Source organism: Nothoprocta perdicaria, unplaced genomic scaffold (assembly GCF_003342845.1).
Source record: "Nothoprocta perdicaria isolate Ctin4 unplaced genomic scaffold, notPer1 scaffold_145, whole genome shotgun sequence".
In the NCBI taxonomy this organism is placed as follows: domain Eukaryota; kingdom Metazoa; phylum Chordata; class Aves; order Tinamiformes; family Tinamidae; genus Nothoprocta; species Nothoprocta perdicaria.
In genome coordinates this window covers 1,015,310-1,029,535 of record NW_020454594.1, presented here as the reverse complement: position 1 = coordinate 1,029,535, position 14,226 = coordinate 1,015,310, and the positions used below count along the sequence as shown (strand labels likewise).

Here is a 14,226-nt window from a genome sequence, read left to right as displayed (position 1 = left end):
TGGGCTTTAGTAAGTCTCTATATACAACCTTACCACTATTACAAGGGCAGCATGCTCAAATTATTATTATTTACAGAAAATATTTAATTACTTCTTTAGTGGTACCTACTAAGTTCTCAGAGTTTAATGAGTAATCTATCGGGAAATATGGATATGGCAAAATAAAGCAAACACTTTCCTTCGAGACACATCACATTTTTTCTCAGCGTGTATAAGGCAGCAGCAGCTTCTCACAGACACCAGCACAATTCTAAGACATCTATATTTTTCCCCCACATTTATTTTTATAAATTGTGCTTTCATTATTCCAAGTCTCACAGCCTCCTGCTGTGCACAGGCCAACACAAGCACGACTATTGTTTTTGCTACATAACAGAACTTATCTCCCTCCCTAATTTTATGTGCATCTGTGGACAGAAAATAAGTTATTTACAAATAGCACAAAATGTGCAAATTGTGTTCACGTGCACAATAAGCTCGGCTATATACAGTCCTAGGAGAAAGAGGACCAAGTGTTCATTACTTCTATCTTTCAGACTACACAATAAATAAGTTTTTGCTTTCATTTAAACTTGCTTATTATAGAGACACATTATCTAAAGCGGTATCAGGATACTGCAATATAAAGCAAAATTAACACATGATTATTAATTCTCAAACCTGACATATGGTTAAATTATCTCAATATACCTGGAAATTCTGCTCCTCTACTGCATTTCACAGCTAGAAACAACCTCCCCTACCAGCCTCTCAGGAAGTCTCTTTGGCCACTGTAACCCTGGGGACGCAGCCACCATGGGTATCCCAGAAGGTTCCTTGTGGGACACTCCAGCTGGACACAACTTCCTCGCCCACCACTCTTCACTATATTATTCACCCTGACCTTAACGCTGTCTCCCATTCAGTACAGCTAGGAAGAAAGGGCTCCAAAGGAAACATTTTTGGCTCCCCTGATAAGGCCGCAACATCGCTGAACTGCAGACTGCAGCTAAGGCCCAACTCGGAAACAACAGCCAGGAATCTCTCCTTCAGCTCCTGCTGGCATTAGCTSCTCATGTCTTATTGGCGGGTCTGTAACACAGAACACTAAAATAATCCAGTGGCATCGACATTACTATCAGCAATAAATACTAGAAAAAGGCAACATGCATCAAAACGCTAGGAACAACCTCCAAGATTTGTTAAAGAAAGCTCTGGCATGATCCTGAAGGGTGAAGTGCTGGTACCAAGACCAAGGCTGCGGTCCCGCTTGGGGCTACTCATGACGATGGCCACACGACTTCCCTGCCTGTTCTGGGGAATTACCAAGCTCATTTGTACGTTTAAAATGCAGGAACAGCTCAGTCGTGCTCTGATCCGAATGCAGATTTCTCTGAATCCTGAGTCACTCCTAGAAGAGCCCATCTCGTGGAGCTTGGGAACGAGTGATTGCGGATTTCCCAACGACTGCCAGCCCTCAGCGTTTAGGAACGTTAGCCTAAAAGTGACAAAGTTGTGACTCAAACACAACTGAAACGAAGCCAAACGCCTTTCATAACCACATCTCAGATAGAGGAGGAGGGAGGAGAGGAAAGTCAATGTTGAAGGTAGCGCCTRAAGTTCTGACTCAAGGGCAGAATCCACCCCAGGTGAAGTTAGGCAAACACACACAGAGTCACTCCCGTTTCCAAACCCACTGGAGGTTCAGGTTGGAGAGAGCCAGTCCTTTTCTACAGCCATCTCTTAGTAAGATGTTACCGAAGCAGCACGATGAGAAGGTGGAAAAGTGGTTTCCATAAAAAGGAAACAAAGCTGAACAGCAACGGAAATTTTCCCACCCGAGAAATCCTAAACCCATTCCCATTTTCTGTATGTACCATCCACATGGAGCACAAACACTAACAAACAGCCCGCCAGCTCCGTGCAGATTGATTATTCCTGGGTAATAACAAGGAAAGGCCCAGGACAGGAGCTCCAAACCGTGGCCTTAGCCCCCGAGGAGCTGCACTCGGCAAGCGCCAAGCGAGAAGAACGAGTTCCTCTGTGCTCCTGGTGTGAGAAACTCCGAGAGGTGGCGCAGCCCTTGCTGCTCACACAAACAAGAGAAATACATCTATTGTATAGGAAACGCCCTGTAAGGGACCAGTAACAAGGAAGGGTGCAAGCAACCTAAGGGATGTGCAGGAATCTCCTGGAGGTATCAGTGCTGCCTAAGGGAAGTGGGGCGAAAAGCAGCCGCCAGATAAAACACGGATGGAGTGACCTTTTCCAAGCTCCAGGTAAGGACAAAGGAGTCGTCGGTATCAATAAATCCCTGTTTCACAGCGAGGCTGGAAAGCAGAGTCCATGCAAAGAGCAAGGAGGACAGGGAGTGAACGTGTTCAGTGAACACAGAACTGACCTGTTGAAATAAAGAAAAAATCAGGAAAAAGGCACACGGTTCAGCCTGTATAGGAGACATGCAATGAAACCCATCAAACCCAYGCAACAACATATGCCTCCCCCAAAGACAGCACAACGCCCAAACAGAAGCCATGGACCCTTTTTGCCCTCACCAAATGGCSACATTTCCAACGAATATACTTTTTGGCAACAATACCTGTGTTAGCCTGAACATCTCATGCGAGACAAGATTCCTTTCTGGGCTATTAGCAATAAGGGTTTCAACACTGAGTAGAGCCTCCCCCACCCTGAAAACCTGCCTGTGCCCAGCTCCCGCCTTGCCGGGTGGGTTTACCATGGGAAGTCCCCTGGACTTGGGAATATTGTGCAACTGCTGGACACGAACCTGGCACACATGGGAAACGTTTAATAATTATAATGTAGTTGAGGCTTTGGGTTTTTTCCCCCCTGTATCCTCTGCTGCCAGCACGTTAGGGTGATGTTAAAGGTGGTGTGTTCATGTTTAAGGCGGCGTGTTAGCGTAATCCCAAATGGGCGCACAGGCGGACAGCACCACGGCAATAACCGGCTTCCCGCTCCGGCCACAAACACCCATCTCCCTGGAAAAGGCCGCTCCTAGCGGCAAGTGAGACGGGCACCAAGGGGAGGAAGACTCACAGCCACCAAGGGGAAGAAGACTCACTGTAGCTCCACACTGCAGCTTTTGAGGCTTCAGTAGAGTACTTGAACCCCCAAGCTCCCTCATGGCGCAGGAGAGGAAGGCTATGCCACATTTTAGTCCCTTCTCCACAAAATGYTTGCTCTTGTAAAGCAGAACCAACCAGACAGGAACGCTCCCAGGTAACTCATCTGAAAGTCAGGCAGCGAATGCATTCCTGGGAATGCATGGGGAAACATGGGCCCGAGCCTCTGCCTCCCTCCCCATTCTCCGGAGGCTGACACACAAACCCAGGCTGGTTTTCCACACCTTGAGCAGGACACAGGAGTTGAGGGATAAGAGGTATCACGGTACCAGCTCTCGCTCTCTCACTTCCTCCTCAGATAACGGGAGAGATTGGGCTCCTCTCCGCCCTTCTGTTTTTTGCTTTCACACTAAACAAAACCAGCTAAGTCAAGAAGTCAACCTGCTAAGAAGGTCTGCATCCTTCAGACTGTATCTGCCACCTCTCAGATGCACAAGAGAGAAAACAGCAAAACATTTTCAGGAGTAGCTATGTGACCTAGCAGCACTGGCTACCTACAGGGCTTTAGAACTTTTCCAGTTGCTTTTGGGTTACTAAACCTTAGCTCACAGAAAAGCTGCATTGACTCAATGACATATAGATAACATGCGTTGTGATTTCACTGCATAGCACTTGCCTGCGAGGATGCTTCTACAAACAGCAGCTGCATTTATATAATCACATGTTATTGCCTTACATTTTTGTGTCTATACACACACACGTACACATGTGGGTGTGAAAGTGCACATGCACACGTGGATATAGGCACCCAGTGAAATATATGTAAGCTGGGAGCTTAGCTTCAACTTGGCTTGTCCAACTGTGCCCAAATGAACCGCATTAACTGAAATCCCCCCATGTCACCCGGAAGCGGATGGGAAGAGCTCCGGCCGCCTGCCGAGGCTGAGCAAACTYATCGCTTCCTCAAGGCAGCGGATGGAGACCTACAAGTATCTCCGTCTTGCAAATGCACCATCGGTATTGGGTCACTGTCAGAAAGGGGAAAAGGAAGAAGCATGGACAAAAATCAAGTTTTCACCACTTAAAAAAGCTTGAGCACAAAGACACTGAGTTTTCTGGCCCCTGACAASCTCGCTGCCAGTCCAAGAGCTTCTCTCCAAAGGACCATCTAGGGGTCCCTTGTCCTAGTAACTCTCAGACTTCTGTCGTGAAGGACATTTCCAAACATATGGCTTTGAGAAGCAACAAAGCTACTCCTTGGGTCTGTATTAAAACAGTAAAACTTCCAGGGAAATTCTGTTTCTCTTTTTGCTAACGCACAGCGATACTGCAGGGTAACCTCCAGTAAATGCAGAGGCTGGAGAATATGGTTTGTGAGAAAAAAAGAGGAAAAGAAGAAAAATGAGTTATTTTATAAAAAGAGAAAATAGAAGCACTTAACTAAATTGAAAAGCAACAAATTTTAGAAGGATGAAAGGAAATTAGTTAGAAATATATCAGCCTGAATACACCTGCCTGAACTCCCTGTGGCAGACAGGCAGATGTTAAAAATCTCAGTTAAATCATAAAACATYTTTAGAAATCCTTACAGATTTATACAAACATTAATATTATAAATACTAAATATATACTATATACTTATTGTACAGAAAAAGGAAAACAGAAAGGTCTCCATTTACTACTATTTCTTCYATAGTACTTGGTATACCTTATTTTATTCAATACTAAATTTGTAGAGTCAAGATTTTTATGTATGCCCTAACAGCCAAATTATCAGCATTATAAATAACAATAGTAAAGTAGCAACAGTAGATCTTTCACTATTTTTAAAAATTGCAAATAATCTCAGAAARCTAGTTAAGTAAAACAGTAAGAACAAAACTGTAAGTTGATTAAAAAGAAGATTGAGAAAACCCTGCAACTCAAGTGAATGACACCAACGGCATAAAATAAATGTCTCAAAAGACATTCATTGTTTGTGGCATTTGGTAGTTTTAAAGAGACATTTAAATGTAAAGAGACATTTAAATGTTTTAAAGAGAATTAAACAATAAGGAGAACATAGTTAAGGATGTTCTCCTTAGTTACAGAGATAACTAAAGGGCTGAGCTCCAACACAGCCTAACAGGCTACGAGGAAAACTTCAGAAATTCAGGAAAAAACATAGCTGGACGCAAAGTGATTTTGCTCTTTGAGAGAGTAAGAGCAGCAGCACTGCAGAGAAAAGAACACAGCAGCTCACAGGAGAAGGAGCCTGAAGGAAACTGCTCCGGCCAGGTGCCAAAATTTACAAGTTGCCAGTCTGCCCCAAATACAGATATAAACCTGTCAACCGTCCGATGAAAATCACCTTGCCCACAAACCAGCACTATAGCTTTTATTCGTAATTCACCTGCGGGTCTAAGTTAAGTTTACTAAAGAGGAATTCATTTTCTGCTGGGCAAAGAGGCAGATTTTAATTCTTTCACCTGAAAGGCAACTCCGTGCAGAGCCTGTGCGCTAGAGGCGGCGCTGGCCAAAAGGCCCCGGAGACGCTGCAAGTCAGAAGCTTTTTCCTCCACGTGACCTTTCTCAGTGGAGCATGGACAGCTCCAGAGCAGTTAAATTTCCACCAGGCCGCCTCTCTGATGGCTGCAGAAGATGCTGCGGTGGCGAGCTCAGTGATCCTCCTTTCTGTAACTCTTCCAAAGAGGCTTTTAGCGCTCCGTGCCTTCCCTTTCGCATTCTGTTCTTAACTATCCAAACCGGACTGTCAAGCAGGATGAACACAAAGCATTGACATTATTTCCAAATCGCTCTCTCTAGAAGCTGCACGCACAGCAATGCCGGGATTTGCCCTCGTAAATCTGAATATTTGCGACATTTGAGAGTGGAAATTTGATGCAACTGACAGAATCAACTAAGAAGAGGCATCAACTAATTCGAGCACAACCTGCATTCGCCCAACCCTTCCCTTCCACCAACACACAGACTTACAGCCACAGTTTGGTGTTTTTAAACCTCAGACTTCCCTCCAAGGCCATGTTCAGCAGATCTGTCCGACTCAGACGTGTAAAGGATCTTACCTTTGCAGTGTCTTTAAGGAATCAGTGCAAAAAAATAGAGCAGATCGGGAAATATTCCTGGTGCTGGCCTCTCATTTGCTGTCAGCTGTCAGCAAAAGGAACAGTCAAACCCCACTAGCTCAGGCTGTTATTAGTCAGCTAGACTTGAAATTCCAGTTCTTTTACATTGCTGTCTATTTTCCTTCATTAAGTTGGCCTGTCCTACCCTGGTATCAGATTACATGGAGCCAACATTTATAGCACCTTGCAAAACAGTCAAACATATCACATACCTAGGTCTGCCTATACCTGTTGCCCTCAATGTTTAACCCTTGCTGACATGGAGGAAAAAAGAAACCCTCAAATCTAGCATAAAAAAAAAAAAAAAAAAAAAAAAAAAAATCAAGAGAGCCATTTGTCCTTCCTACCTGATAGATGAAAGATCTTTGCTTTTTTTTGTGTGTGTAAATTCAGATCTGAAAGGCCCACAAAACACAGAAACAAGCAGCAAAGAGGTTTACGGCACCCGAAGCGCACACTCATACCCATACAGAGACACTTGCTGCTTGTTTTAAGAGCATTCCCCTCTCAGAGAGCACCCCTTGCAGGAACCCCAAAGGACCTGCCTGGGTTTTGGGCTGCTCTGGCTGCGCTGACTCACATCCCCCCTCACTCAAAGCATAAAAGGGCTCAGGGGCGACCCCGTCCCACACAGAGCAGGGGGCAGCAGGACCACCGCTTCTCCAGCTCCGCTCACAGCAAGTCCCTAACGAAAGCTCTGAATCCTACAGGGAGTCTGGCTCAGGACTTAGAGCGGAGCTTAAATATAAAGGTTAACATTGTGGTCAACAGTGACACATGGGCAAGATAGAGAGAGAATCGTCATCTTCTCGGCCCGTCTTATTTATAGAGCTTATCAGTGAGAACACATTTGCACAAGCCACCTTGGAACCTTTTCAATGCATGCGCTGCAAGGAGCCTCCTTTAGCTCTCACAAATGAAGCCCTCACATCAGTGCATTTATAGTGATCACACTCCGGGAACTCAACAGTGCTGTTTTTCCAGGAAACGAGGGAAGAGCCATTTTCTCCAGTCTGGGAGCAGATGCGGCAGAGTTTGTATATAAAGTGATACAAGGAGCAGGTTCTTGATATATCTCTACCCATCCAGGGACAGCCACCAGAAATAGTTCTCTGTATTAGATCGTCCTCAAATAAACACTTCGGTGAGTAACTAAGACTAGCAGCACTCTGAAATTTTAATTTCCAAGGGTTTGAGGCATCCAATACTAACACAGTCACAAGCTTATTTATGAGTTTGGGACAGCAGAGGCAGATCTCGGTCAGTAAATCTCTCCAAAAAAAGTAGTCGAATATCTTATTATGTCAAACCCACCAAGCTCATGTTTGCGTTAAGCTTGCAAAAATAACACCCTAGAGTGAGTGACACCACCTCCCACCCTTCCACAAGCTGAAATACCCAATTCAAAAAAAGCTTGTAGAAACAAGAAGGAAGGGTAATATAAGGAGAGGTACAAAGTATCAAACCCTACCTACGGCCAGGTAGATTGATAAGAAACACTAGCAGATAGGGAAGTAAGATTTTTTCAGGCAGAAATTATGAGTAACCTCCCTGTAACCTCCAGAGCTGACAGGTCTGGGTCTAGGTTTTTTTCTTCTTCTTTTTCTTCCTTTTTTCTCCTCTTTCACAATTTGCCTTTTCTAACAAAACAATTTTTCAGTTTTAGCTCATTCTACTCTTATTTTTTTGGCTTAATTCTCTCCCCTGATTCAGGAAGTCATAAGCCTGAAAAGCTCAGTCTTTTAAAAGTGATCACAGAAAAAAGACCACCATCCTGCTCCAAGGAAGGCTCCTAAAATCAAGGCCCGGGCGTTTGCGAGGTGACCTCTTCCATTTGATTTCTATTTTATGCCACGGCAACTCACATCTGCTAAGGAGCTACCGAAGTTTTATGAAAGTTGTGTAAGTGGAGAACTGAGCTTTAAAACTCTACGAGCTGAGCTTTACAACTCAAGAAACAGTCTCAAAATGCTGGCTCAAAACTGAACTTGAAATTGTAAATATCTTTAAGAAACGGCCAACAAAACCAGGAACGTTACATCGCTTTGGTTAGAAAGGCGAGCATTATATAGCCAGAGGGGCCCCAAAAAGCCAAACAAGAAGCACCCCAGGCTTTCACTGGGACTGGTTTGGTACCTACACCACCTTCCTTCTTGACAGCCAGCCACATAAGGGTGTGCAGTGCACCTAAAAAGCTGCATCCAAAACCATGTCTTTAAAAACTACGCAAGGCCAGAGAGCACTTGGGCAAGAACATTCACTTAACTCACAGTTAGAAGTCAGATTAATACTTTTCCTGTGCCCTGAAATGTCATGCGCCACTCAGATGTCACTGAAAACACATGTGCCTCAGGGGGCTTATGGTAATTTAAAAAATAAACACATTAACCTGCACCTATGTAGGATAAGATGGAAACTACTTTCCCTCTGCCATTTAAGAACTTTTCTCYTTACAGATCAGCACAGCTTAAACTTTCAATTCTGAAGTATTTGCATAGCGTGGGATTAGGCGGGGAGACTATTTGTCTGGGGAATTTCAAACTAGAGAACTTGGCTACTAGGAGAATATAAATTAATCTCCCAACTTGTTGCTAGACTAACAATTCCCACCGCAGGCTTTTAAACACTGATGAAACGAGGCCAAGACCAAGAAGGTTAATGCAAAACAAAGCAAAAGTCCTTTCTCTCAAGAGTTACATGGAAGAGGGAAGGCAGTGTGTGTTGAGGTCGACGCTTCTCATTTCAGGACGTTGGGGAAAGACTCACACTGCAGCCCAAGCCGCTCTCACACAGGCGCACGCAGCTGCTCCCGGACACACAGGAACTGGCTGCTGCTGAACCCGACACAAACACACATGGTCTGCGTTGCAGGACCCACAAGGCCAGGCCTTTCGGAAAGCTCCAGAGCTCCCGCAGAGTGGGTGCGGAGCGATCCCAATCCCACCCCTTCCTCCTTTGGCCACGCGAGCTCCCAGGCCTTTTGCAGAAGCGACTTGTGCGCCGGCCACGGGGTCCGGTGGCTCCGGGGCCGCTCGGCCGCAGCTGCTGCCCGAGCAGTACGCGAGGCTGCTGCACAAGCCGTGGTGGGGAGGGACACGCTGGGACACCCCTGCTCAGCCGCCGCGGAGCTGCACACCCGGCTCGCGCCCCACAACCTCCTCTGGGCACCTTTGCACCTCACCTCTGCTCCCAGGATGAACAACACGATGCAACTAGAGCACTCAGGTCGAAACATTTCCATACGTAGCTCGTGGGATCAGAGAGTCAGCACTTGCTGTAAAGGGCACAGGCACCCCAGYCATGCTGCTAAATGAGCTCATCACACTCTCGGGGGTGCTTTTTCAATTAAAGCATTACTCAAATTCACCAGTGCCTCCCCAGTGGTGTTGTATAGCAGAAGGGCAGCCTCTTTGGAGCTCACCCAGCTTTGGGGTCAGGAAAGCAACCTTGGTTGCTCAAGCCCTTCGCTGTCACCAGCAGAGGAGAAGGTGGCTGCGCCTTCTGCAGAGCTTTTCACTTGTCCTCCGTTCCTCACAGGACGTCAGCACCTCCCCTGACTTGCCAAAATCATCAGGAGCTGATCCGCACCTGGACTCATGCGATTCCCAGGCACACAGTGGAGCTGAGCGGAGCCCTRCAGCCTCTGTCAGCGCTGCAGCCTCAGCAGGCAAGAGGCACCCCAGAAGACAGGGGTCTGCTCTTTCTTTTTCTCTTTTTTCTCTTCTTTCTCTTCTTTTTTCTCTTTAAAAGAGAAAGTTAAATTATCAGAGAAAGGAGAGRTTAAAGCATTTTGTCCATTGCTTCCATCCTGCCCGTCCCTCTCCTGGCCTCCTTAGGCCCCGCAATGTTRAACAGAGCATTTAACACAGGTAAACATCTCATCACTTAGCAAAAAAATCCTTCAGTTCTGCCCAATCAGCAAACAAACAGTTAAAGAAACAATAGTAGTTCTGGAAATTATGCTGCCTGTCACAGGAGGAGGAAGAAGGTATCAAAGGRGACAAGGCAGAAACCTTAATCCAGGCAGTTTCGGTTCTAACTCAGTTTTGGTGTGCAGAGTACTCAGTTCTCCAAAATCTGCTGCTGCTGCTCAATAGATTAACCATGCTGTAATAAAATATATAAACTAAAAACTAAAAATATATAACTAAAAGCACATATATGAAGCAATAATCCAGCCAACATCTGGTATGTGAAGAATTATGAAGAAAATCTCTAAAAATAATGAGATTTAGTGTAATAATATCACTTTTTTTTTTCTTTCAAATTTCAGAGTACACCTGTTAAAACTCGTTTAGCAAAAAGCTTGACTTCCTGGAATACACATGAAMTCAGAAGTAGATTAACAGAAAAATAAATAAATCGCTCCACAGATTACAGAAAAGAAAGAAAAAAAAAATAAAACCACCTTCACAGGGTCAGGAAATATGGCAGTTCTCTGCCCAGGAAGACATTCATGAAAACGTGTGATACTGTGTCTGAAAAATCCTTCTGTTTCTCATGTGTGTTCCAAAGCTTTGGTGTYAGCAGCAGTGCAAAGGCAGCACCGGATCTGGACCTCAGCTCTCCCCACTCTGGCGGTAGCTCCTGTAGTTGTTATTTTATAGTTATTATTTCACAGTTATGCTTCAAGAGCGCATATGCCGCTTTCTCTTGCACTGATCCAAGTTTTGGTCTTTCCTCCCCGGTATCTAAACAGGGGGCTCAGGTGGCTAATAAAATGAAGAGCACCTAGACCCTAGGAGGTCTTTTTCGAGAACACAGCTTGTTACACAAGGGCTGCCCGYGGCAGAAACTGGAGTCGAGTCATCTCGCGGGGCATCTGTTCCCCTGCTCGTGGTTTAACTGACAGGAAGCAGAGACACAGATACAGAGACTGAACAGCAAGTGTTTCCTGCCTTCACGGCAGCGTCTTCCCCTCACTCTGCCCAAAAAAAACCTTTTACAGACCCGCCCTGTCATCCTGCAGGGGCTGAAGCTTCACGGGACGAGGAGGGGCATGGTGACACCTTCTCCTCACCTCCAAAAGTCACAGCTTCTCTTTTAGCCCATGACATCTCTAGAGGTTTTAAGGTCTGTCATTCCCCAGGCTGGCTTGGAAGCTGCCAAGAAACCAAATTATTCGACTTACAGTTCAAGAGTATAGTTCAAAAAAAAAAGAGATCTTCAGAAATGCACCACAACAAGTGGCAGAAACCAAACAGGTGAGAAACTGTCCCAGCGTGTCTGCTGGATGGACCAGCCTCTCCTGGGCGAAGGGAAAGGCGACGAGGTGGCTCCTCTGCCTCTTATAACCCGCTCCCCACCACATAAAACAACAAACTCTTGGTATCAACAGGAAAACAGCAAGAACTAAAATGGATTAAGCAAGCTAAGAACCAACCGCTAGATAACATGAAGTTTCAGTAGAAAGCAGAAACAGTTGTAATAGTTTTACACCCAGATTTGACGCACACTGTAATGTACATTTGCATATATTGTACGTATACAATATATCTTGTATATATTTGCATATATTGTAGGATATACTGTGGGTATATCCAGATTTTACATATACTATTCAGAAATACATAATAAAACAAGCAATAACAAGCATGCTACGCTTAGCTTCTCTCTAAGTAAAGTCTTCTGTTCACTCCGTTGTGAGTTCAGTCCCATTACACCGTTGATCAGAAATTCTCAGCCCATCTGAGGAACTGCTGCCTATCCCAGGAATGGGTGGAAAAAAAAAATGACCTCGTGTGCTGCCCCATGGGCAGCCAGTTGTCTTGTGATAAGAGGATAACACTGATCAAAAGTAATTTTGAGCCTAATAACTGCAAGGTTTCCCTCTGAACTACCAGAAGCAGCATCATTCAAGTACATTCAGTTGAGACATACCAGAAAAGGCTGATACTCAGTAGATTTAATGCTATTATCTACCACCACAATCTAGGAGAATTTTACATGTAAACTCCAAAGCCATTTAAAAAAAAAAATATCATTCTGTTTCTGCACTTTTACCCTTTCTGGGTCTCCATCCTAAAGTAGTGTAACCAGGAGTTGCAGAAACRCATACAAATCTCTATCATCACTTTCAGCATGAAAGCTGACTCCGAGTCAGTGCTTTGCAGTCTTTTCTGAAAACAAGGCTGCTCATTCTGCTGATATCTGCCTAGAAAACTCCCCTGCAAGTAGGTGTCTTCAGAAGAGCRTGCTTGGTGCTCAACTTCCACGTGCTCCTCTCTGAGCTCTGCTAATTCAGGTTAAGAACTAAGAACTACAGCTGTTCAGYGGTTCAAAACACAAGATTACTCCTTCGGTGCAGCCGAGCCTTGATCCATTCATGTCCAAAAAAGCAGAAAAAGCCTAAACAGGACCCAGGAGAAACCTTCACAAAGTCAACGGAAGAACTGGAGCACAAGGTTGCTCCTGCAGCATTTCTTACAGAAAGCCCCACTTCTGACAAATACCCAARTAACCCCAAACAGCCAGCAAATTTWAAAAAAGATTCAAAGTACCATTTTGCTCAGAAGCCCTGCTGAACAAAAAAGCCTTGCAGCATGATCTGGACCTTCCTAAATTTTGCTCTTTGGCAGAAGGACTTAGAAGAGGGCTGAAAATAAAAAAGGATTTTCCATCTCAGATTCCAACAATACTACAGAGCCAAAAGCATTTTATACATTTGCTTCTTGGTTTGTAAGACATGTTGGTTATATCTTGCAACATGTACTGGCAGGATTTGATGTTTTCTCAAGAAAACTGGGGTGGCAAGGATGCTGACCCTGATCCAGAAAGGGCTGACTCTGAAGTTGGGTTTTAACTCTGAAAGCTCATCTGTGTCCCACCAATGAATCACAAATTTTAGTATGCAAATATTTCAAAACGGTCATATCTATTATTTTCATGGTGCATTACTACTTATTAGTTCTAAGCCTAACAAAAAAGCTGTATCAACARGCATAATCACATCTGGTATATTATTTATAAACCATGAAGTTAGCCTTAAAAAAAGTAATGATTTTAGGCCCATATAAAGGTAGAGGTTTCATTTACAAATGGATTTTATTTTGGGGCACCTCATGATCAAGTTCACAATTCTGTGTATTTTACCAAAAATGAGATAGAAAAGGCCATGTTTTTTACATTTATAAAAAATAACAAGCAATAATAATTCAGCAAAACTGAAACCCAGCAAACTGAGATCCACTCAGCAGGCACCAGTGAAGCCTGGTGCGTTCACAGATCTCTGTTTARTCAGTTTAACAAGGGCACACAGATTTTAATCCTCTGGTGCTCCTTTAACAAGCATCCCAAAGACAAYGTTTTCTAGATAAACCAAGGAATTTTTTACAATGTTGACTTACCAAGCAGAGCACAATAACCAGCTATTCTGTTTGCACTGAGAGGGAGTACAGTGCAATGAGTTAATAATTTATCACAGCATTGCTCTTGGCAACTGACCATGATCAGCTTCTAAAATTCTTCCTAGCTCTTACATTTTTAGCCTTAGTAATAACACTGCATCTCAAGGTGGTTTTTTTTAGATCTATCTTAATATTTCCTAGCTGAGAACGGGAGGGCTTAAACTCCCCTAGCACCTGCTTTGCTCTCATGCTGCTTCACAGCTCAGAGCAAAGGTCATCACCTCATTTCAATACCCTGGTCTAGCAGAGAGGAGTAATTAGGACGTTTTTAGCCAAGCGATAAGGTAGCAACATCCCTTCGAAGGCCTGCAGTGGGAAAATGCTCRTCCTTGTGCTTCCTTCCCCCTCTTCTGCCCAAAGGATATCATACAACCTAAAAACTAGGCCCTTTCAAAAAAATGTTCCAGGATTGAATTTGCACATTTTCCACAACAAACGAACATATCTGCCTTCTGTCTTCTGATGAAGAGTGTTACTTCCCTACATCATTTTCATCCTCATTTATTTGTTAAGATGCCCATCTTCTCATTCTACGGGATGCAGCTGTAGCAATGGGACAATTAATCTGGCGGAGAAGTTGGGGGAGATTAAAAGGGATGCAGGGAGGAGAGGGCGCCGCTCCTGCAGTCC

The 14,226-nt window shown here is 44.4% G+C and overlaps 1 protein-coding gene across 1 annotated transcript in view; it reads right to left on the bottom strand.

The window, feature by feature from the left end:
* The window catches only part of ELF1 (E74 like ETS transcription factor 1), a 48,317-nt gene extending 38,918 nt beyond the window's left edge, over nucleotides 1-9,399 (bottom strand). The window contains exon 1 of the mRNA XM_026034496.1: nucleotides 9,372-9,399. The gene's annotated coding sequence lies outside the window, so the exon portion shown is untranslated. The remainder of the gene's footprint in view (nucleotides 1-9,371) is intronic.
* Between the last annotated feature and the right edge of the window lie 4,827 nt (nucleotides 9,400-14,226).